Source organism: Accipiter gentilis, chromosome 10, assembly GCF_929443795.1.
Source record: "Accipiter gentilis chromosome 10, bAccGen1.1, whole genome shotgun sequence".
Classification (NCBI taxonomy): domain Eukaryota; kingdom Metazoa; phylum Chordata; class Aves; order Accipitriformes; family Accipitridae; genus Astur; species Astur gentilis.
In genome coordinates, this window is record NC_064889.1 from 35270202 (window position 1) to 35296722 (window position 26521).

Here is a 26521-nt window from a genome sequence, read left to right on the forward strand (position 1 = left end):
ATTGAAGTTGTTAGTGCAAGTGCTTATGCTTTTCGCTGTTGGGCAGTAAAACAGGGTGAAGGGTTGGACCGCCGGGAAGGCGAAGGGCGCTGGGCTGGAGCCGGCTTCTTCCCAGGAACCTGGGGAGGCTCCCCTGGGAACCTGCATCCCTGGGGTTTGCAGGGGCACTCAAGGGTTAATTAAAGGAATTTTGCAGCAATGTTCCTATAATTGCAGGGAAATGGATTCAGTGACTTGAGAGGCTCATCTATCTCCTATCTCTGGGATTGCTAAACGGACTGAGCTAAAGTCAATGTCTTGCCCTTGGTTCCTGCCCAGCTGCAGACTTTGAGAGATCCTGAATAGACAATTCCAGCCTAGACTGTCAGAGGTATTTCAGCTACACAACAAGCTGTTGAAATATTCAATATAATGAACTTTGTCACTGTAATGGCCACACCACAAAATGAGAACTGATTTGAATAGCATTTTTTTCTGGTGGAGATAGGTCTTAGGTTTAGCCGAGACAGGAGCTGACAAGGAGCTCCTTTAAAGTAAATTAATATCTGTTAGATCACTGAAGATTCAGGTACAGAGCTGTGCAGGGAAAATCTGGCAAATTATCTTTTTCAGGAAGCAGAGCCATTCCTTACTTCACATGAATTTTTTCTGGCCTGTTCATATTCCCTCCCTTGCTGGAGCATATCCCCCTGTTGCTGAATATACAAGCACACTATATACTGTGCTTTCACAGAAAGACCACAATGCTAATCCAGGAGCTGAGAATGAGGCTGTGGTCTTTGTAACAATGATTTAATTTTTATTTTGCAGTAAATATATGTCCTAGAAATTGATTCAATTTTAAAGCAGGTTCTTTAATATTCCACAAACGTACAACCAATGTAAAATCTAATTGTGCTAACACTGCATCTATTATGACACAATAAATCCCTTACACTGTGTATTGCATTCAGAATTGTATGTGGGACTTGACTGAACTCAAGGTTTAGTGAAATCATTAACCATGAAAGAAAGGCAAAAGGAAATGAAAGGCACAGGTTGTCCTTCCGACCTGCCAGATGCTGCTCAGTCTGCTTCTCTGTACCATGGCATCCCCTTCAGGAAAATGGTACAAGCTATCCGACCTCATATGAATATGTGGTACAAGTACAAAATACTGGCAGAAAAGTACTACTTATCAGCAGTGCTGTATCTAAGAGGGACTGTGGATTCATCATGATTTATGCCTGTATTATGGTTTATAGCTTGCCATGTCGTAAGGACACTTTGCTGTTGGTGATGAGTAGGCTGAGACTGCAATATGAGAAAGCTGTATCTGAACATCCTTTGTACATTAAGTGGAAGGCCAAAAGAATGTCTGTCCCAATGCTTGTTTTTTTTCAAATACTCCCTCTCTTCTTATTCTAGAGTAGCAAAGACAGCTTTGCAGTGTCCTCTAGCTGAATCTAAGACACAGGGCAAGACCCATTCTGTCAGCAGAATGCAGTATTTGGAATTCCCTCTCGTCCTCCCAAGAATGACAGGCTACCTTTACATCCCTTAAAGTCCCACTGAGAGACTGCAAGGTCCAGAACCCTGGCATGAAGCAACTTTGCTACATTGCTATTGCTGAACTGTAGCATAAACTTTGACATAGGATAATGTTTCTATAACCATCTCTAGCTGCAGGAGACATTGGGGAAGGTTACATTGATGTGCTGAACTAATACGGAGTCAAGAGACAAATGACATGGGCACTGATTCTTAACATCATTATTTTTAAATAATTGAACTAGGAACATTGTGCTCCCTGTCTTTTACCTGCTTATACAGCAAATGTATGAGGGAGACAAAGGAATTCCTCGGATCGTGCGGTAAAACAGACTCTCATGTGTACTCAGCAGCGATGGCTCTAGCGAGCAGATAGGGCTGCCCAGCTGGGTTGCACAGAGGTGGATAAACTCCCTCCTCTCAGAGCAAATAGCTAATTTGCTGCAAGTGTGCTAAGAAGCTGCTGTTGTCAGCTTTATGTTGTGTCACATAAAGTCTTTTGTTCCAGAAATGTTACATAAAAAGGCCAGAGCATAAATTTATAGCTGCCCAAAAGCCACTCTGCCCAGCCAGTAGCCATACCCAAGAAATTTTATGTTCAATCACAGAAATGAAAACTACTTACCATAGCAACCTTGGCATCAGTGATAGCTCTCAGGTAGGGAATGCTTCTTCAAAGGAAGAAAAGTGCTTTAAAATATTTTTTATGTACCCGCATATTGGCTTCAGTCCTACAAACTGGTTTGTAGAGACCTTTGAAGTCTGTGAAGGTGAGACTTGGTCTCTTGGCCTCCAAGGGGCAGAGCTGTGGGCACGATGTTTCGGCCCGTCTCACTCTTTAGCACCCTGTGTGTTTTGGGGACAGTTGATCAGCAGCGTCTGCCACAAGCCAGGCAGAGAACTGGCACCATGCTGCAGCTGAGACACGCAGGCGTCGAGCCATGTGCTGCCTCTTGAAGCGAGGGTCTCTGCTCTTAAGAACTCAGAAGGTACCAATATGGCTTCAGACTGGCATGCAGGACATCACTGTAGACTTTCTTCTCTCTCTGGAAGTACTGAATTATTTTATAGCATAATATATCCAGATACGGTAATGAAGAAATATATCTTCCAGACTTTTGCCCTTATTCCTGGTTACTGAGTTTTAAGCATTCTGTTCGTACTGCTTCAAGGACGATATTAACATGCAGCTTATTTCACTACAGAGCTATCTGCAAGTGTTTTCAGATGTGCACAGTTATAAGGAGCTTCAGCTCAAAATTGTGTGGGTTTCAGGTCTCGTTATTTGTTTTGTTTGGGATTTTTTTGTTGTTGTTGTTCCCCCCTGAGGTGAAGTGAGAATATTTTGTATTTGAATTTCTCCCATTCTTTTTGTTGAAGATAGAAACAGGGGAAAGAAGACGGCGTGAATCCAAGACCAGTCCCTTGTGATACAAAAACTCATTCCTCCCTGCAGTAATCTTGCAGCCAGCTGCTGTCTAAAATGCTCAAAGTGTCTTTAAAATAGGTAACGAGAGCTGCCTGCTGGTTATGCTCCTCAGTGCGCGGCGCCTGTTGCTGGGAAGCTACCCCAGACACTCTGGGAAATGGGGAAAGCGAGGGAGAATCATTATCTTGCATTCTGCTCTTTGTCCAGCTGTCCTTGTTCAGTGGTGGCCTGGTGATGTTGGCATCGATGTCCTATGCACAAATGGCAGCAGCAAAAGCAATAGTGGAGAATCCTTAGCATTACAGAAACAGAAAAGGGGCTGGTGGGGGTCTCCCTGGCAGAGGTTGAAGTCATTGAGACTGGGACTTGTGCCCAGGTGGCCAAGAAGGCCAACGGCATCCTGGCCTGCATCAGAAATAGTGCGGCCGGCAGGAGCAGGGAGGTGGTTGTTCCCCTGTACTCGGCACTGGTGAGGCTGCACCTCGAGTCCTGTGTTCAGTTTTGGGCCCCTCACTACAGGAAAGGCGTTGAGTTCCTGGAGCGTGTCCAGAGAAGGGCAACTGAGTTGGTGAGGGGCCTGGAGCACAAGTCTGATGAGGAGTGGCTGAGGGAGCTGGGGTTGTTTAGCCTGGAGAAAAGGAGGCTGAGGGGAGACCTGATCGTTCTCTACGACTACCTGGGAGGAGGTTGTAGTGAGGTGGGTGCTGGTCTCTTCCATCAGGTGGCTGGAGATAGGACAAGAGGAAATGGCCTCAACTTGCGGCAGAGGAGGTTTAGATTGGATATTAGGAAAAATTTCTTTACTGAGAGGGTTGTCAGACATTAGAATAGGCTGCCTAGGGAAGTGGTTGAGTCACCATCCCTGGAGGTATTCAAAAAGCGCGTAGACAAGGCAGTTCAGGACATGGTTTAGTGGGCATGGTTGATGGTCGGACTCAATGATCTTAAAGGTCTTTTCCAACCTAAACGATTCTGTGGTTCTGTGATTCTGGCATCTTGATTTCTCTTCCTCACACTCCTTCAAACTCTCTGCATCCCTGAGAAGCCACTTCATCCCCCGCGTCTCTTTCAAGGGGCTAGCGGCACTTGCCTCTTTGTAAAGCCCTTTGGGGTCTTCTTTTGAAGGAAGTGGATATTATTCTATGAAGTTACTGATGGTCAGTTATTTTTTTAATTACTTGTATGTGTCAGGTCCTATCTTCCTCAGTGAGCGCTTGGAGGCAAATCTGAAATAACCCGTTTCCCTCCTCAGATTGCTTAACAGAGCATCGCAGTGAGCTGAGCCTTCCCGCAGGACCAGCAACGTGTGCCGCAGTCTGCAAGTGCGGGGCGTCACCGCCAGCCTCCAGAGCTCTTGTGTTCCTGGGATGGAAACAAACGGTGGAGGGTGGCCACAGCAGTTCATGCCATTGCTGGAGTCTTCCCTTTTTCTCTGGTTGTCCCGAATGAGTGAGTCTGAGTAAGAGCAGTCCGGCCTGAAGCACGGACTGGTCCCAGGTGACAGGAAGGTTCTCGCTGTCCTTAGGAATGACAAGGAAATCTAGAGGGGCAACACTGATTGCTTTAAATACAGGAGGGAGTTAAGGATTGTCGTGCCTTGGCTCTGTCAGGACTTGCTGTGTAACCCTGGGCAGACATTGCCATAAAAAGTAACAGCTCTCTTATTTCATTATTCTTCCCTGTAATGTGCAGCCTTCTTCCTTACTTTCTGGTGTTGCAAATCATTATTAATATTTATAAATTGCTTTGTTGTTTTCTGAGAGACCAAATTCCAGTGCAGCAGTCACCTGCAACTGTCTTCCAGTTGTGCCTTCCGTAATTAGTGTTACCGTTCTATTCCCTAGACCTACCCGATACCATGGCAACATTATTTAATTGCAGAGTCAGCTGGCCCACTCCTGAAGATAACTACCTGTGCGGTGTAGTATGGCTTGACTCCTGTGTTGATTCTGGTCTCAGTGCTATCAGGGGTAATTTCATGTTTTATTCTGGATCTGTAATAATTATAATTTCAAATTATTAAGAAAAAGTACTGAAAAAGGAAAATAAGAATAATTAACTTCTCATCAATGTCAGGGCTAAAAACTAGGCTTTCAAATAGTAAATAGCATAAGTGGGTTGTAATTCATGGTGCCTTAACAGATGTCACAGGGGGACACAATTCTAAAGAAACATACAAATAAGAGGCTTTGAGACTCCATAAATTTAATGGAAAAGTCCCATTAGTTTCAACGGCAGAAAGAAAATGATTGTGTGTCAGAATATTACTAAGTTGAAATGAAGTGGGGTTAGAACATTACCTATGTATATTGCTGATAATGGCTGGAGGTAAGCAGTTTTGCATTAGCATCAGATAATTTTTTCAGTAGCATCCGCCTTGCACATAGCGGGTTTTCCTCTTCTTCTGGCAGGAAAGATGTCACAATGATTATTTTAATATTATTTATCCTTTCTGGGGCTATGAAGTTGTTGAAGCAATTATTTTATAGGTTGCTTTTTCTTACTCTGGATCAGACTCCACCATCCCCATTAGGTATAAATGTGCATACGTGGAAACGCTGCAGACAAACTCGGCCAAAGACAGAAAGTCAGCAAGGGGAATTTCAGCCCAAATGGTTTAAGTCTGGCAAACTTACTAACAACAGAAAACAAGGCCTTGTAATGGAAAATGTCAGACAGTTGTACTCCTAGATATTTGATACCTGGCCTGCCTAAGGTGGATATTTTATGTAACCAAATAACGAGAAAGGCATTATTTTTCTTTTTACTCCCATTAATTGCTGTGCTGTTGCAGACATGTAATGTGAGTTGACAGGAAGGTTTTTTTCCCACCCTGTTCCAAATCTTCTGAAATGTCATTGACTCTGGGAAGGGGGGGAAGGAGAAAACTCTTCCCCCAGTATTTGTGGTATATTTAAAGGGAAAGGGTTATTTTCCTTTCTTCATGCCTATCTCAGGACTGTCTTGTATTCAGACAATGCCAGCTCTTCTGCCTCTCCTGATCTTCTGCCCAGAACATGGTGTTATTTCAGACAGACTGGGAGTTCTCCTAATTAAAGTAGCTATTTTATTGGAGCTTACATCCAGTTGGAGTCCAGATAATTTGGTCAGAGAAATTGGAATTGCAGGAAAACACTGAGTTTATCCCCACTCTTCATATTTTTATTGTCCCTCCCCTCCTTTCCATAATATTTTAATCTGACCCTGATTTGACCCAGTATAATTCAGCAGGAACATATGCAACACCTTGTTCTGCAGTTCCCCATATGGCACAGTGAGGGAAGGAAAGCTGGTGCCAATTGCAGATCCAATTATAGCCAAGCAAGGTTGCTCCATTATTGCATTTGAAGCCATAATTAAATTTGCTAACCGTGAAGAGGTGCCAAACCTGCCATTTCTTTGGAATATGGGACATCTGTTTAGTGCTAATGCTAACATGGGATTTGAGAGGAAACATCAAAACTTCCATCAGTTTCTGCTGTTTCATTTGTTCATTAAAAAAATTCTTCCAGCTAGTAGCTCCTTGGTTTCAGTTTTACATTTCTTGAGGCATTTCTAAACTGATGTTGCAAAAGTTCTGGCTCCTGTGCAAGCCAGATCCCTTCTGGGAGTGTGTAGAGATGCATTAAGGTGGTGCTGTTCAGAGCTAATACACCCCATAGTATCTCATGTGTGCACATTGAGCTGATGCAGCTGAATGGCTGCTATTCATCTGATTCTGTGCACAGGAGTTAGTGTGCTCTGCCTGTACTCACACTCCCTGTCCTTCCTAGTCATGGGTCCTTAACAGATTTTCTAATAAATGGTGGTGGGCGTTTTTTTAGATGACAGCATCTTTAAGTATGACCAAGTTTTGCAGTCAAAGCAGCCTCATACCATTTGCTTCCCCCTCCTCCGCAATGTCGCATGGCCTTAAGTTTCTCTGCTTGCGCTCTGCCCTGCCTCTGCCCAAAGCTGTCTCTTTTGCCTTTCCTTAAAGGTGAAACCATCCCTAAAGGCATGGTTACAATTGCACGATTTTTGGGTGAATTCAAAATCTCCTGGCTGTTTGTTGTTAGTACCACCTCATACAACTTCAGCATGGGACGGGCTTTCCGATGGGAGGCTGCAGAAACCCTCATGCTGTGTAGACTTGTTACACCTTTCACTGCAAGCATGCACCCCACCAGATTGCTGTGCAAAAAAAAGAACCTGTTTTTCTTGCATCTGGCAGCATTAGAAAAACATGCATACCTCAAAGTACCCGCCATGGTGATTTTTCTGCCATGTGATCCATTGATTTCAGTGCAATGCGAGGCAGGTTTTGTGCCCACTGGTCCTCTACAGCCTCAGGTTGGTGGTGACCAGGTAAATGTTGGGCTAGCAACCTCTGTGTAGTTGAGAACAAACTTAACAGCAAAGTAGGTGCTGGGGTGCCATGCCCGTGGTATGATCTGAGCAGGGTAAGAAAGAGGATGAACAGTAGCAGATGCAAAGTAATACCAACGTGTGAAAGCTTTTAAGTGTATTTCAGGGATTGAGAGAAACATGAGCAGCAGTTATTGTTACCAACCAGGCACAGTGATGAGAGCTGCCCCTTAGAATTTCAGCATCCAGGTCTTTTGTGTGGGAGATAAAGCTCTGTGCTTTGACACTCAGTTCTGACATCATTTAAAACAGTCTTGATACGTGTATCTGTCATTACATTTTTCTTCTTTGCTTGCCTTCTACTTCCCTTGCAGTTGTTCAGGGCTGAGATTACTCTTAAAATGATAACACAATTTGCTAAATGGAATGTCAAAATACATGAGGGAGTTGGATGCACTCTTTTGGCATATTTTTCCCCCAATGAGTTACTGTTTTTATGAGTTAATGTCCTTATTGTTAATATACAGCCTGGTTATAAAAAACTAAAATATAGCAAGTCTGTGTAGGAGGGAGAAAAAAGCAGCAAGGTTCAGGTAAAATGCCTCTTGAGATTCAATTGGAGACAGGATGATGGATTCAGCCGTTCATTCCCCAAATATATAATGGCTGTAAGAACAGTCACTGAAAATATTAAAAATTAAAACATGGATTTCCGTTATTACCTTCAAATGGCAGTTGAGAAATTCGTGAGGTTTAGCGTTGAGAGTGCATATGTTATGATCTGTCCTATAAGAACACCATTTGCTGCTGACAGATATCAAAATGCAATGTAATTACACTTCTTATCATATAACACTTCCAAATGCATTTTTCCTCTTCAAGTTTTAGAGAAAGAGAGATACAACCTGAGACCCAAGAGACTGCAATACAGATATATTTATAAGTACTTCTAAGCATGCATTTGGCTGGCAGCCTCAGAAGTGAAAAAACAGTGTCTGGTGCCTTGGAGCACCTGCCTCGAAAGCAAGATTTCATGATTCTCTTCTCATCTTTCCCCTCAATGAGTGAGTCCACAGACAAACCAGGTAACGCCTTGGCTCTTTTTACTGGCCAGCTAGAAACTCTAGTTACCCACCAGGGCCTGAATACTTAAATAGCAGTTTCTAAAATCACAGCGTACTCTTCACAATTCTCTTCAGCATTAGAAAATATTTAAAGACTGCAGTGAACAAACAAATGGCGCATTACTGGCAAATTACTGAATGCTGTTATGAATGAGGTCTGGGCATGAGTTCGCTGCGTTTAGAGTGGGACTCTTGCCCTGTCCTGTTTCAAGAGGCAGCATTACAAACACTTGTATCAGCTGATTTCATCAAAACCAAAAGTTTTCTCTTTGCCTCTGCAAAAAGCTGTAAAAAGCTTCGGAGCGCTCCAAATAGTTCGAATGAATAATACTTTATTTTAGTTGCACTAGCCCTTACATACACTGCTCTGAAAGCTGGCTGTATGATATAATTCCTGTTTTTACATTTAGACATCTGTGTAGAAAGCGTCTTTGGAACTGGATAATTCAGTTAAATTGCTGGTAGGATGATAGATCAAGGTCAACGCTTCCCTCTGTTCATTTCACAAAATCTGGGGGTTTTTTTTTCCACTTGTCAAAGTGTTAGAACACCACCATTAAGGAAAAAGGCTTGTACAAATAGAGATGGATATGAGCTTTTGTACAAGGACATCTTCAGTACCAGTGAAGTGCAGCTGATGCTCTGAGAGCTTGGGAGGACGTTTTCGGGTAAGCAACATATCTCTGCCAGGTAATCTGCTCTTCCTTGAAGAACGCTAAGCAATTCTTGATGTTGAGATGATATTTAGTTTAAAATAGGATGATTCTTCCTGATCGCCACCATCTAGAAATCAATCATGTAACTTAATTCTGGACACTCGAAAGGTGTGTTTTTTTCTTCATTGGAAGTTACATGGAAACTTGAACAGAATTCCCAGCCAAAGAACATAAAGGTTTGATATTGCTCCTTCTGTTTAGCCAGTGTTTTGCAAGTTGCTTTCCATCTTTTTTTTCTTATCTCCATCTTCATATTAGTTATTCTGGATAGAGAGGTAAACTCTCAAAGTCACTGAATTTTTGGTAAGTTCCTAAAAGATTTTATGTTCCAGATTCTTTCATGATCCCAAATAGTTTTAGAGCATCTCATTTCTTAGGATACCTCAGGGCATATTCCAATTCAGTTATGCCACTGCAGGAATATCGGTAGTGAATACAAACCCACTTTTCTTCAGCTATTTGCATAGCCTCAGAGCAGTTAGATTTTGTACTGCCTAGCTCCTGCCTTTAGATATTCCATACCTACTCTTCAATATCCTCTCTGAAAGACTTTATGGTTCTTTCATGTGGATTAATAAGACCCTAATCAAACACAGTAAAATGTCTATGGCCAATTCATTTACAGAATATCCACGGACTAAAAATAATGGTACAATAGTGCTATTTATATTACAATCTTTTGCAACTCAGTAAGTTCTTCTTATGTTTGGCCTGCTGTGAGAATAGGAACTGATGTCACCATCTCTTACTTTTAGGGAGCTCCTTTTGCTCCCATGTGCATCAAATGATATGCACGCGGTCCCAGGTGTCACTCATGGAGGCATGAAGCAACATTTTCAAGTTCCTAGTGCATTATATATACTACAGCAGGGAGAGCACTGAGGTCACTGGAGCTTGGATGAGAAAGGCTGTGAGGGATTTTCATTTTTTAAATGACCCTGCAGAGAAGACAACACGCAAATGGACATTAATGTCTTGTCCATAAGTTTGGGCTTTTCTGCTCACCAGACATTTGTGATTTGAACATTTGTTCTATGGAACCTCACAGAGTCTGTGCTAGTGCCAGGACCTTGTGCACTGTCAATGCTTCTGGGCTCTGTTTTATAGCATAGATTTACAGCATAGATTAGCTTTTGAGGCTTTTCTTTACCTCTGACGGCTTTCCTTTTATTGTGGGATAGTCAGGGGTTTGTAAATCCAGGGGTACATAGCTGAATGGAGTTAAGCTTCTGGGGACATTTCTAGCTTATGTGTCTTTATGTGATTTCCTGCAGTTGCAGGGAAGTGGCTCAGTGACCTAAAGGATCCTTTCCTGTCACTAAGATAAATGCTTCCGTATTGAATCTATAATGTTCCAATTTCATATAATGAATCACTGTTACCGACGTGGCATAAAACAATATAAAAATATGCAAGAGGACAAAAGTATAAAATGGTATACCAAATAGCCGTTTTCCATACCCAATTTCTTTCATTTCCAGGACGTTTTTGGGTTTTGCTTGTGGTTTTTTTTCAAGATAGAGGTGTTTATAGAAACATGTGTTTAGAAACATTTTGCAAAATACAAGTTCTAAGATTTGACAAGCTCTGTGAAGTGAAACATGCATAACTTTGAATGGTGAGATACAACCCCAACTAGGCTTGGTACGTGGTTCAAGCTAGAGGCGAGATATTTCAAATCTGATCTTTTACCCCTCAGATGATTCCTTCTAATGTATCCATTCCTCTGGTGTCAACTAAGTGAAAGCAGCAAAAGATTGATTAGGCACCCTCTCAGTTAACTTGGTGTTAACTTTTGAAAGGGGTTTTTGGAAAAAACATTCCTCTTGTAATCAGGCCGTAAGCTCGCTGTCATTTTGCAGCATTGCACCTCAGTTGGGTGACATACGTGAGTACCCAGATGAGCCCTCGTGTTTTAGCCATTGTGCAGCTCCAGAAAAAAGAAGTCAGGTCAGTCCAGGCAGTAAAATGTCTCATTGCAGGGGATTTATTATGCGGAAAGAAATGTTGCAAATGCGTCAGTTTCTTACTGGACCCTCTTGCTGATGGCATTAGTTTTTAAAAGTAATTTCTAGTGGATCCTCAGGGGTGCTAATGCATTAACCTACAAAATTAATGTACTTCTTGCTTCATAGAGGAGTTTTGGCAAGTTTACCAGGGCGGTTGGTGAGGCTGGGTTTTCAGGTGTCTGTTAGGAACAGAGGCCCATTGAGCATTCATGGGATTTGAGTTCCTAAATCACCATTACACTTCTGAAAATTCTGCCTTGTAGTCTGTGGGTTTAGTCACACAGCAACTTACGGCTGTGAGCAAGTGAACTTCAAGTGCTAAAAATTCCACAAAATAGCTGCCTTCTCATCTTTTTTTTTTCTTTTTTTTTTTTTCCTTTTGTGTTTCAAAAAGATTGGCCTAAAAGCAGTATCCAAGTCAGCAGATTAAAAGGGATTGTTCACAACAGAAAATCTAGTAGGAGGAACTTCCCTGAAATAAGCTGTTCTGGGAGGAAGCCAAGTTAATAGTTTTTTATCAGTACTATAACAAGGCAGCAGGGGTACTCTAATTACCAGTGCTTAATGAGCAACCCAACACTACATCAGGGAGGATAACTGTCCTGAGTCTTGTGGCCATAAAGGATGTAATTTTTAAAGGAATTTTGGGGTTTCAGTCTTTTGGTGGGATCAAAAAAAGTGGCATCAAAAATCCAAAACAACCCTACCACACAAGCACCACCCTCATTAGCTGTTGCAGGTTCCAAACAAGAGGCAAACTTCAAGGTACAGATTCCTAGAAATGAAACTTCAGTGTTTCGGCTGTTCACAAAACTACAGATTTTTCACTTAAAAATAAAAAAAAAAATGCCTAAGTGGTAGAGCAAGAACAACATGATTTGACCAGATCTTCAGCTGGTATAAAAAGATAGAGACCGTTGACGTGTGTCAATGAAAATATCATCCGAAGCTGAAGTGAAATTGCAGCCAAGAAACTTTCAAGTAATCGCGCAAGCCTTAAAGAGTGAAAAGCAATATTTCCAGAACGCCAAAGACCTTTCTCTGAGGGACAATCTTTAATTTGCTGATAGAGTCTCTGTATGTTGGGTTTTTAGATAACTGCTGAGGTGATGTCAACATTCACTAATGAAGAAGCTTTCAATGAAGTAGTAAGAGGTCTGCAGATCTCATAGGCATTGTTACGGCCTTCTTTGGGCAATGGTGGCCAGTGCATTCTGCAGGAGGAGAGCCAGATCTCTGGCACATCAGTTTTTGCAGGTTGCAAGTGAATATATGGTCACATTTCACCACGTGGCTTCATCAGGGTTTTTGTTTGTTTTCACTTGGAAGGCAAGGAATAGAAGTACCTTGATTTGGTAGAGCGCTGCATGAGGAAGAGAGAAACACATTTTTGTGAGCTTGTATGTTCTGGACTCTGATAGATATTGGATAATATTATTGTTTCACCGATGAAACTTTGCAAAATGGATTATCCAAGCATTTGTTCAATTGCCTGACTGAAAAAAAAAAAAATCCTGAGAACAAATAATATCTCATTATACCAAGCCAGATGACATTAGAATAAAATTCATGTTATGAAAAATTTCAAAAATCAATTTTTATGCTTGGAATTAATTTTCTGGATAGGGAACCACTGAACATTACCATAATTAGTGCATTCCTCATAAACCTATTAGCACATCTTTTTCAGGGCTGAATTTACCATATAGTTACAGCTCCACATTTAAGTGCTCACTACTATCAGCTGCAGCCAGAATTTCAAGAGCACAATTTTAATATTGGCACCAAGAATGTGGCCAATGCATTTCTAGGTCTAAGAAGGAGCTCACTGTATTTTTTTAATTTCAACTGGTTCTGACTTCATTAAACAAAAATGAAGTAACTTGTGGGATTTTTCTGGGCTTATAGGTAATTCCCAGGACACTGAACTAAGGCCTGAGACTCAGGGGCTCAGTCCTGGCTTTTGAAATAGGAACACAACACAGGTTTTCTCACACAAGTTTTCAGCGAGCCCCTCAAGATGGAGCATTGATTGCGTATTCTGCCCCCATGCTGTCTTTGTCTACAGGAGAGTTAGCATTTGTGGTGTCACTCAAAGTGAACTTTTACTGCCCACAACAACCTATTTCTGTATCAAAGGTCAGATTTGTTATCTATCAGGATGTAGCAGCACAGTGGAATAATGAGTTGCCACAATGAACTGGCCTTTTTACCTTCTGAATGGGCTTCTAAATCAAGCAGAGGGAGCATTGACTGAAAATCATTGGGTCTGTCTACTTGAAAGGTCATAGTCTGAAATACTGCAAGATAATTTCACCCTGGTTTATATAGCAAAGCAGTCTCTAGTATGGAACCCACCACCTACACCAGTTATTCAGTTCTCTAGTCTTCTTGGGATTTGAGAAGGTGATGGGAAAAAAGAAAGACTTGGATCTGTCACAGACCTAAAATAGTCAAGGAAAGATAGAAAACAATAATGGTTTGGCTTTTTTTTTTTTTTTTTTTCTTTGTGGCAAAAGCCACCACAGCTTGCAATGACTTTTCTTAGAGAAAGCACGTGCTTCCTTAAAGTCCAAGTAGAGCTGCCTTCCGTGGCCAACAGTAGAGCTTACTACAGCCCGCGTGTGGACAATACATCTTTCCAGGCCTTGCTTTCACAAGTACTTTGTTTTGCTCAATACTCAGTTAATTATACCCATTTCCTTCCAATCTTACTTCTCAGTTCTTAGGCCCTTCTCTTTACACTCCTCAGTCAAGACAGAGTATTTCTTAAACACAGGGCTGCAACTTCCAGTGTAGCCAAAGAAAGATAGGCAATTCACATATTCTCATGGTCCATGACAGGAACCTTTGGGTTTCAACCAGTCAAACATTCATCAGCTTTGTCAAACGGAGCTGCTACATAAAAGCAATGCTCAGCATTTTACAAGTGAAAAATAAACCTCAGTAACTGGTAAATTAAGCTCTTAATAAACACAGCTGCTCCTTGATCTGTTTTGGAAGGGTGTTTGGCCCTTGGCATATGGATGAGCATCCAATATTAGGCAAAAATTTCTCTGTCTCCTCTAGCTCCTGTTTCTTTTACAGATAAGCCAAACAAAGTTCATTAACAGTAGCATTTGAAACAAACAAAATTCTGCTGTTTAAGTGAAGAATATTAGTCTGGATAGGGTCCGGTTCTCTACCTGAAATTGGCTTTGCACTGCTGTGTTGTTTACCTTTATGATGTTGCGTCAATACACCCAGCTTTTTCCAGTAGCCATAAAAATATTTCATTTTACTGCTGCAAGACAATGCTATGACTTGCAAAATATTCTGAGCTCCTGGACCTGAGAATTTCACCTGACTGAATTTGTCCTCCTGACACAAATCCCTCTCTGATACAAGGCAATTTCATCTCTTTGGTGCAGGAGGCAGAGCTTTTTTGGCTACTGGTCTGAGGCTGCAAAGCAAAGTGCTAAGAGTAAATGATTACCACACACCTTTCCATCTTCCCTAGCAAAACCCACCAGGCATCTCTGAATTACTCTTTTCTTCACTGAATACAGAGCAGTGGGTAGAAAAACCCAAACCACATGCACCCCATGAAAAGAAAACAGAGCGCTCCATGTCTCACATGGTGCTCTCCAGAGGCAGGATGAAAGAAAAAGGAATAAACCATGTCTGACAGATGTTAATGAAACACAGAGACTCATTTTAATGAAGCACTGGAAAGTGGCCAGTCTGTTGTAGTTAGGACATTATAAGCCATACAGAAAAAGGAAAGGACACAAAGAATTTAATCTCTTCTCTAAAAAGTATTCTTCTTTAAGGATACTTTGGGAGAGTTTCGTATGGTGTTGTGGTGCATTTCTTCCCCCTCTCCAGGCTGATTTACGAACTTGGGAAGTCTTGCTAGCCTTTAGCATAAGTGTAATGAGTCAGGCAGTTAAGTGACCCTTGACTGTGCCAGGAACTTACAGAGCTAAGACAGGGAGATATGCTGTGCGTCCCAAGGACTGCTGCTGCACAGTGGAGGCAGGGGACGGGAGTAGAGATAGCCAGTTCTCATAACAACCTGCAGCCAGTTCTCATAACAACCTTGCGACATTACGGTCCTCCCCTGACAATCTTGGAGCGTCCCGTATCTGTGTTTTGAGTTATTCTCAGACAGCTTCAGAGCTTCCCTTATCTGCATGTGAAACGGTACCAGTGCAGCTGTGATTCCAGCAATTTGTTGACGACAGAAGTCAATCATCTCCCAAACCTACAAACAGCGGTACTAAGTGAGGCCCTTTGAGCTCTCCTGGACCGCAGCGGGCTGTGACCAGTATGTCCCTCTGAGCGGGACGCCTCTTGGAGCTCACAAACTTTCCTGTTTGTGAAAATCGGAGATCTGTCACCAAAAGCCAACAGGACCTGGGCTGATACTCTCCGCTACTTGAAGCTCGACCCTTTGCCCATTGAGAAAGATGCCAAAGCATTCAAAGTGAATCTTTTCACTGACCTCAAGGGGAATTTCTAACAGGTATACCTCTTTTACTCTCTTATACGTATATCTCAGTGTCTTTATGCATCCGCATGTACTAACCTGAATAGTCTATAATAAGCATGTTATAGCAAGTACATTATAAGTTATTACTTCCAAATTGATACTTAAATTACTGTTGTGAATTTTATTCAACTGTGAATGAATTTTAGGCTGCTATTATACTCATAATCCCTTTAGATATAAATTGTTGCCCAAGTCTGGGAGTAGGAGTCAATCCAGCCACACCTAGGCTCTGACAGGAGTTTAGAAATCAAGGGGATCTTCTCTGAACCTCATGACTCAACAGGAGGATCTCCCCTACTTTTCCACATTCCCGATCTTTGCACAAATCACAAGAAAGTAATTCTAACTCGAGTTTTCTTTGTAATACTTATTTTTACCCTATTACATTTTTGGTTTCTATATACATAAGTTTAGTCTGATTCTAACCTAATTTTTCCTGAGTGCATTTCATCCATGTACTAAGTAATAGAGTGAACCTTGCCATTGAATTCTGTGAAGTCACACTTTTATATACATTTCTATTAAATCATTTTTCTTATTGCTAATACAATTGGAGGTGATTCTTTAAGCGATCTGAACCTCTTTATCTCTCTCATATCTGCCCCCCCCCCCCCCCCCCCGCGACAGGTTGTCACAAGGCATCTTCATGTGTGTGCTAGCAGAAACCCCTACCTCCTGAGAAGCAGCAGAAGTGCTCTGATGACAGTACAGTCCTTGGGTACCAGCACACCTCCATCCAGATCTGCTTGTTAAATGCTCCTGTAGCTACCTGGGGAACAGTTTCAAAAAGGTCAGTAAGCACCACAAATTCCAAATGACAGTTCATGAATTCGGTTCAGAAGAAGTGGCTGGATTTTTCTCTGTTCTCCCACTGTAAGTGCTACTCAGGTCTTTCCAGGGATACCCCAAAAACCTCCCGCTTTTCTCTGCAGAGGTATCAACTGGTGACATGGGCTGCTGTTCCTTGCAGCAATACAAGACTCTGCCTGGCTGCTTTGAACTAGATTTGGTGTTGCATGCTGCCCACTTTTGTTTTATCTGCCATCACCCAGGGAGATTATGATATTTAAACATATTACATCTGAAACAATATTAGGAGGAATGAATTATTAAACTAAATGTAATAAAGAGATAAAGAAACATGTGCACAAGGTAAAACGCTAACTTTAAATACTAAAAAACCCCAAACCAAATGAATTGAGGGAACTTGTGGATCAGCAGTCTCAAGATTTATTCTGCATTATTATATTAACTTCAGGATTTAAATTTGGCTTTTGTTCCAAGTAGACTCCTTAAGGAGTTGTGGCTAATTTTCAACATATTTAACAGTGTACACTGAGCCCTCCCAAAAGAGTAGTTTTGTTAATTGCTTGGTACTGCTGCTGCTTGGACTTATAATCCTTTTTTTAAATTACAAAGAGTATTCAAGCCAAGACATCTTCCCTACATGCAGCACCATAAAAGATTACCCTCTATGATTCTGCTGCTGCTGTTGACACAGTGGTCCTCTGCAAATTTCATGATATTTCTGGAAAGGGATCTGTTTATAATAATATTAATGCACACATGATCCCTACAAGCCTTCACTTTAATCTTGGTTAAATAGCCAAGTTATTAAATAGTAATTCCTGGTGCTGGAAAAACATCATCATCCCACGAGACAAAACAGGAACAGGGAACGTTTAAGGCACTGGCATTTTAAAGCTAATTTAGGGAGGATTTATTACAATTAGAAAAAGAGTTAATGAGGGATATCTGCACATTGTCTGGCTAATAGCGATCCACATTCTACGACCGTCACCAAGCTGAAGCACAGGTTAGAAGGGCAAACTCCTGCCCTGTCTGCAAACACCGATGTGACTGCCACGGCGCAAGCTAAGCATTTCCAACATCACTTTCCAAAGAATCAGTGTGAGAGCAGCTGTGAGTAGTATTTAATAGCCCAAGACAACTGAAATGTTACTGAAAAGAATAAGAGAATTTCTGTGGCTGAAGGCAATATAATTAACCTTGCCTTCCACTCCGGTTTATCTACAGAAGAAATACCTAGGACAAATTTTATCGACTGCACTCGTGATTTCTGCAAAGAAAGGTTTGTGAAAAGGTGAATGCTGGCTTAAGTCTTCATGATTAAGTTCTTTAAGTACCATCTGACAGGCATTCTGCATCTCCTGCTAGAGCTGCCCATCTGTCTCTCTTGAACAGATCGGAGCGCAGGTACCAAGTTCAATGCCATTAATACTCTGCAGGCTCCAATCTCAGGCATGCCTTCTAAAACTTCTGGTTCCTAGTCTACTTTTAGTGATTATATAGGCATTATTCCTGTCCAGGCTAAGACGGAGTTTTCCCTGTAAAGCTAAAACTGTGTGTCTGTGCATAGAGCAATGGGTGAATGGAAGAAAGAAAGTAAAGTAAGAAAGCAAGACATGCAGGCAAAATAGCAGGAGTTTTGAGCTCTCTCCAGAAGCAGCATTAGTATTATGTGAGAATGGCAGCTATGCTTGGCAAGAGCTGAGCTGAAATCCGGCTCAATGATAGGAAAAAAAAAAGAAAATTGGGCCATGGAAAGCAAGCTATCGGATGGATGCGAGAGGTGGATATTTGAGAAGGTTAATCCTAATAGAGAAGGCAACAAAACATATGAAAGGAGTCTAATGTGTGTCATTTTCCAGGAAAAAACATTTTTAACAGCCATTCTGCTACAGCGGCAAGCTCTAAATAATGGGCAAGCACTGCCAAAGATTTGGCTGACTAGATCTTTCTCTGCAGCAATACCAAACACACTGCTTATAGAAAAGAAATTAGTAAAAGAATCTGATGTTCCAGATTTTATTACTTTTGGCTAGGTGTAGTTGAAGGTGAGACCTTGCAGAAGACCTCTTCAGAGTGTGGAGTTCCATGTGAAATGGTTTTAAGGTCTAATAAAAACCCTGGGTAGATTACCTAAATATATACCAAAAAAATCAGTAACTTCGGTGTCGGTGTTAGCAGTGGATTTTGTTCAGTGTTACATTTTGCTGCATGTTTTTCTTGGGACTGTGGAGTGGAAATACCAGCATCTTTAAAGTACATTAGCCCAAATTTGGAATACTTACTTTATCCATTCCATCCATGTGACAAATTAAATTTCAGGGCAATCTGAATTAGATTTTGGAGCAAGTATCAGCCTGGGGGTTTGTAGCCCCATCAATAATGGAGCTTGTGTTCTAATATGAAATTAATTCAGCACATCCTGTTTTACGTGGGTAATTTAACACAGCAGCTTTCGAATTTGCTGAGACTGAAGGCTAAAGTCTCAATAAGTCATTTAAAACATTTTCAAAAAATTGAGATGTAGTAATTTTTCAGCTTACCTGACTCACAATTAGGTTTTGCGCCAAAACCTTGGAATAGAATCATGTAACTCCTTTTTAAGCTCTGCACTATTTAGAGCCTGTACTGATTTAATTTTTTTTTTAAAGTGCAGCTATAAATCATTTGTTGTGACTGATAAGCAGGCAGCAAGAAACACACTGTGTCTTTGTAGCTTCCAAGTGTACTTACCACTATAAAAACCAGCTTGATGCAAACTTAAACTCAAGCTGCTGATGCAGACTCTTCGCAGGAAAGCCCTCAGAGGAAGGGATGTGCGTAGAAGAAAAGCAGAATTGATTGAAACAAGGAGGTCTGAAATTAAATGCGATGTTTCTAGCCTTAGTTACAGAATCAGGAGATGATTCCTTTCCATCTTGGATTCGCCTTATTCTTTTCCTGCTGGTCAGCTGCTTGGATATTTTTTTTCTGTGCAATCATCTAGAAATTTTTCAGGAAGGTTTTGCTTATGTTTGTGGGATATTGTAGGTTAGATAAAAATTCCATATGTGTTTCAGATATGCTTCAAATAAATTTAAAACTTGGAACAGTTCAATCTTTCGTTACCTTTTGGTATTAACACTGCTAAATCCTTCTTGTTGCTCTAGTGAAGCCGAATTTGCCCTTGCAGTTTTTCTGCAGAACTGAAACCGGGGTAAAGCAGAAGCAATAATAATCTTCTTACGCCAAGGGGAAAACAAGTGTCTGCCCCTGTGGTCCGTCTCTAGGCTAGAAGTGGAAGAGCTCCCACTTTGTTTAGTGCAGTCTAAACTTGTCACTGTAAGTGGATTTTTGCCAGTCTGGTCTCCTGGTCTGTCCGTGCTGTCCCTGCAGCCTCTTGCAACTTCAGCTCCTGTTCTGTTCTCTTTTTCAGAGATCCTTATACCTTTTTCCTCACCTTAGACATTTTCAGTACTGCACTAAATTACATGACTAACATCTCCCAGGCATGGTTTTGTTTCTTCAGTAAATACCAGGAGATGGGAGTCAGAAATAGAAGATCACTCGCTGTGCCACAGAGACAAGGTGGTAACATGAATACAATCTCTAGCTCAAGTTTGTGTGGCCATCCTCCTGGTCCCACACTCTGTAACCATGTCGGGAATATTAAGAAAAACAGGTAGCCAATATAGTGCAACCATTTTAAAGGAAACACACAGTTACTGAAGTCTGAAATAACTTGGTCTTGACAGAAAATCCCCACCAGGTAAGCAAATCCAGTTGCCCTTAGCAAGTAAGGGTTAATACACCGCAAATCTTGCTTTGAGCAACACTAACTACTGTAACAAGACTGAAAACCATGTCCAGTCCCACGAATGTTTTCTGCTTTTTGGCTATTTCAGTTGTTTCTTCGTCATATTAGCTCTCTAGAGCAAGATAAAGATGCAGATGTCTTGGGTACGTTTACATGATGCATCAGAGACCTCTGACACGCTCTGTTCCCCAGACACAGACCTGTGCAGCTCTGCACGAAGATGCCAGTTCAAGGCCCAAAAGCAACACAGAAGCTGCATCTGCACGGTTTGGCGTACACTTCAGGCTTACTTCTCAGCGCCGGCTGTAAATGCAGCGGGGCTTCTCCAATTCCAAAGGCAAGCCAGCCCTGGACATGTACAGATCTCCGCGTTGACTGATTTTTAGATTCCTTGTTTTCCAACAGTTGTTTTTGATTCTGAATTGGAGCATTTTCATGTCTCTCGTGGAATAGGATCTCTTTGAAATGTTACTTTTAATTCTAGTGTTTTTCCCTTCATAAATACAAGATTTTCTAAATGGAAATTTGTTTTGAAATAAAAAGAGGTTCTCTGTTTTCAAGCAACATTTAGAGGGCAGAGAAGCATTGAGCATTTGGTAACTTGTGATTGGTTCTTATTCCCTAAAATCTAGGAGCTAAAATCATCATTATTTCCATAGCATCTTAAAGACATTAACAGGGACTGAAAGCAAGCAGAAAATATTGCATCACCGTCCCTATTACTTACTTTCTGTTAAAAAAAGACAAGCAGGTATAACCAAAAATCAGAATAAATGGGGCAAAAGTCACAGCTGTAGAGAGTGGCAGGAGATGCGTGCCCGAGGCCTTTCGAGTGTGATGGTGCTGCTGTGCGGGGCTGAAAGTGGGTGGCGGCTTTTTTCCACATGAGTTTTTTTCCATGCAAGTTCAGCTTAAGTTGCTAGCTGGTACTTTTTCTCCTCCCATGTTTTTTTCAGCTCCCTTCCTAAAATGTTTTTGCATGAGATTTGTCCTTTTTAGGACAAATTAGTATCATGAGTGTGATGATTTTACAGTCATGCAGCTAGTTTGAAAATCATCAGGTGGTCCAAAATGCAAACACGTGAGTGGAGCTGAATGGCATTACTACTCTGCTTATGATGCTGGAGAGTCACAGCCATGCCGAGCCATTTTGTTCTCCTACAAACTGAATAATTTATTGGCATGTAAAGTTAACAATTTTGTTCGCTTGTTTTGTTTCCTGTGTTTACTCCAGCTTGTAGTATATCTATGAATACAAGCTCTTCAAACTTGCATTTTTATCTCATTTTCGTAATGTTGGCAATAATTGTGCCGTTTCAGTAACTGATCTTACTCACCTGCTGCTAAAAAGGCTTGTCATGTTGGATTCGCATTACTCTCCTCTTTCCTTCTCCTCTTCTCTTCTGCCATCGCTGTTCAGGCAGATGAGGGTGCAGGTCACCCAGGCACTCCTGCAAAGGTGCCTGTGTGTGAACTCCGACACTGAGGACTCTTTCCTAGCCTTCAGCTGAACATTTATTTTACACCAGTGTTCAGATTTCTTCTTGTTCATATTCACTCACCACCACACCAGATTGCCTCCTCTAATTATTATTTTGATGATGGTTCAGCTTGGCTTAACTCCGTCTTCCTTATCTATCTTTTGCTACCTGTTTTCCAGCTGCTCAAGTTTAGCCATTTGTCTGGTCATGACTTTTGTCTTTTTTTCAGATACTAACTATTGCATCTTCTCCAATGCAGAATTGCTACCTGACGTGGTTTTGTCAAGGAGCTTTTTGGGGCCTAGGTTGCTGAAGCCAAGGTATTCTCAGAGAATATCTTTCATTTAAAATATTGCTTTGTGGCTCTCCATAAGAGAAAAGGTTTGACAATGTGAACTCTGCACACCCTGAAGACTCAGAAGGCAAATAAGCCTGTCAGCATTGTGTTCATAATGATGTTTGGGGTTAGGCCATGACATTTAGAGCTGGGTATATTACAGCACCATTTGAGCTGCAGCTTTCTTACACCTCCAACCTCCTCTCCTTTGAGCCTCTCTCATCAAAACACGCTTCTTCATTGAGACTGAAGAGTCTGATCACGTTTAATCTTGGGTAACTCAGTTAAGTTGATATCTAATCTTTCCTTAACATCACCTTAGTAAACGTTAGATGAGAGGTACACGGGCTGATGGACCATCATCTGCAGCTGAGTGGATATGGGATAAAGATGGTGCAGTCCTTTGGCCAACTCTCGTTTGTGTTCAGGCTCATGTCTGATGAGGGCGCAACGTTTTCTGGGCCAGGGCACCATCATCATTTGTTTCCTAAATCTTCTTCAAAAGTGGACATGCTGCCATGAGCACCAGTATGATGATTTAAATAAGCTAAATAAAAATATTTTAATGTCAAAAAAGTAAGAGGAAGAAGGGGAATACCAACAGACATTTAAGGCAGATTACAAATTAAAGGGCACAGTTCAATATTTGGTGATGTTTAAGGGTAAAAACCATTATGTGGAAAGTATGTTTTATGCCTCACCTAAGTGAAAAGAAGCAGGTTATATTCCTGGGATTGAAACAGGTTAAATTTCACAGCAAAATCTTTCTATGCTGGTCATTTCCTCAGGGACTACAAAAGTTTCCAACAAAATGAAGTCTTGGCATTCATTTCAACGAGTTTCAAAGTAGGTCTACCTATAGGTCCCAAACAAATTCAGAATTCCTGTTTCTGAGTTTGATACTTCTTATATTTATGTAGTGGTCCCACTCCAAGTATAATGTGAGTGAGACCAACAAAATTTGAGTATAAGCTTTAGAATAAGGTGAATTAAAAATAGAAATGAACAGGGTTGGTTTATTATTTTCTTCCTTGCTATGTTGTGAGAGACTGAAAGAGTTAATGTCTCAAACATTGTGGTACGGCAAGTTCTGCATAACAACAAACCGCAGGTGAGAAGCCACTCAGCACCGCTCAGCATGGGACATCAGCAGCAGGGTGCGGACGCCAGGCTGTGCTGTGCCGGCGCACACGCGGTTCCCTCTTCAGATACGCTGAGCGGGACCGCTCACCAGGTATGACCACAGGTCAATGGTCACACCTGCAGGGAAGGAGAAGTGACTCCCCAAACGACCCTCCAAGCCCACTGACCCATTTCTGGAAGGTTCTGAAAGCACAAACCCCATGTGATACCTAATTAGCCTAATGAGTTTGAGTGCCCACCTGAAGGAAGAGCAAGGAGACGATAAAAGGACACAAACTGAAGTCCCATGTGTATGCACCCTCCAGAACTGGACCTCTCGGCTGGTGGGACTGACGCTGGACCCAGGACCGGTGAGATCTTTATCTTTTCTTTTCCCGTTTTTTCTCTCTTTGTCTCTCCTTCTCTCTCTCTCCTTTTCCATAATCCCTACACCTCATCCCTTTAGACACAAAACTGCTGACCAAGTCTGGGACTAGGAGGAGATCCAGCCACCCCTAGGATCCTCTTGGAGAAGGGGGTCTGCTCTGAACCTCGTGACTCAACCGGAGGGATCTCCTTATTCCCTGAATTGATGTATATGGTTACTGAGGAATACATGGTTCACCAAGGTACTTTGATGTCAATTCCTGTTGTGAGAGACCCCATCACCTACTGTTAACACCTCCCAAGCTCAGGCTGCTTCTGCCATCAATAAAACATTCAACTGATCATTTGGTGTCGCTTCACCTGAATTTAGCCCGAGGGAATTCCGACCTCACCGCAACACCTCCCTGGTCTGTCCAGCATGGGTTGTGACAAATATTTTGGTTTTCATTAGCCTTTTCAAGTTGGAGACTAACATTTAAATTTCCAAGCTTTGCTCTCTGGCTGGGAATGCTAATTATTACTTCTGAAAGATAAAAATATGAAACTCTTGGATAGTAACATGGCTGTAGGGATTTAATGAATTCCCGTTGGACTCCCCAAATTGCAAGAGTGGCCAGCGTTACATCACTTGATGGGGACACAAGATGTGTTTGGAATAATCATGTAAAATTAAGGCAAGTGATAATTTTAGTGGTTTCCCCTTTATTTTTCTGTACATAAGCAAACTGCCACTGCTTAGGATTTGTTAATGTAATAAGCAACCAAAAAAAAAATAAAATCAGGTTTTAAAATGAAAAAGAGAATTCTTATGCTTGTTTACAATGATTCTTTAGTAAAATTACCTAACAATGTTATTATTGTTATATTTGCAATATTTTAATATAGTAAAGTTTATATTACGACCAGCAAAGCTCTAAAAGGAAAAAAAATGCCAAACAAACTAAAAATATGAAGTCAGCTGAACGTGAATGGAGCTCCAATTACACCCATTTTTTTTAAGCTTCTACGAATGTGTTTGAGCTTAATTAGGTTAAGCTATTTCAAAGCATGCCCAGTTGTTGTAATTTGTTTATGATACAGAGTTGCTCTTTGATCATAAATGTTCATTTTTATAGAAACCCTGTTATCAGTCTCAGGATAAGAAATGAAATCAATGTTTGTGGTAAGAAAATTTAGAAAAGTTTAAGAAGCTCAGAAAATAGCTGTCATTAATAAAAGAAAGACATGACTCAATTTAGCATGTGATGGCAGTAGGGTAAGCAAATTATTTTGGGGGAAAGAGAGGGAAACTAAACTGTGTTCACTTATGCATCCTGCCTAAGATACAGTAGCCATTGGAGTATCTTTAATAACCTGATACCTAGTCTGAGTTTGAAATTCACCGGTTCTTGGGTAAATCACCTACAATATCAGCTCATAATTTCTATCCTTTGAAATCCTTCCATTAATTCTCATAGAAAAAGAAAACAAAGCACTCTCCATCCTTGAAATTGCTGTTTGATTCTGATATTTTTAACATGTTACCAGAAAGGTGAAAAAGGTACGATATAGGGTAAGTGTCCCTAAGAAAATACTCCGGCTCTTCACTTTTGAAGAACGAACCTTAGCTGTTGTTGGAATCAGGTGATAAGAACATATTCAGACCACCTTTATTTAAAAGCATTAATTTAGGTTAGAGGCCGTAGGCTGGTTTTTTTTCGGATTATCTCTCTTTTTTTTTTTTTTTTTTTTTTTAATCTTTTACGTGGTCAGATAGGTGCATTAGCTGCACAGTTTTCTAGCTGAAGATCATCCAAAATACATTAATACATCTTGGCCTTTGGGAAGGGCTGTATTCACAGAGCATTTAAATGAGTTTTTTCAGATATTGCATGAAGATATTTTTGCACTCATAGGGGAATAATGGAGATCTGTCTAAGGTTCCCTGTACCAGCAAAGCTATCTCTCTCTGGAACATGCTACAGAATGGATAAGAGCTTCATATGGAAAAATTGAGAATTTTAAGACCATATTTTAAAACTGCTTCAGCTTTTTTTTTAATGCAACTGATAACGTGAGTTGCCTATATGCATCCTTGCCCATCCAAGGATGCCATGATTGGTCATCTCTGTGAGATCTCACCTGATTTATGCACATATCAGTCACTGATGCAAATTAGACATGCAATATTTGTACACTTTTTTAAGTGTAGGTCACCTTCATAAATAAAATTTCATGACAGTGGCCTAGTGTGTCTTTGCCAAGCTGAGCATGCTGTTAGCCTGGCTCCACTTTATAAAACTATAACACATGCGGTACAGTAGGTTAATGATTGTACGAGTGAAACTACTGTTACCTTCCCAGCTGAAGGTTATCAGCTTTGACAGCATTTGCTGATGTCCAGTGAACCATAAGCCATATTCTAAGAGTACTTATCACTTTACTGTCTTACTGCCAAGGCAATTCACGAGCAGTTTGTGAGGTAAAAATGTGAGCAGGGCTGAGGAGGACATGTGAAATTTTGGAGGGGAAAAAAAAAAGTATTAGGTGATGCTAACTCATCAAAATAGACCAGGAAATAGGCCATAAAAGAGATGGAACAATAAGAGAGGCATCATAGTGGAAGTAACTACAGCAACATCCATGTCAGTCTGGTACATACTTTTCACTTGCTCCCAAACCTGCCCGATTTCTTGCCAAGAGATCGCTGTATAGTTTCACAAATATTATTGAAGTCTCGGACAGTGCCTGTGAGGTAGATCAGTGAAGTTATCTCATTTTTTCAGATAAGTAAATTACAGCATAGAGGAGTGATTTTATATTGTTTTTCTTTTTTTCCCTGAGACCATAGCAAGGCAGCTTGAAAGTCAGAAGTGAGCTCCCAAGAGTCCTGGCTCCTTCATCCTGGTTTTATAACCTG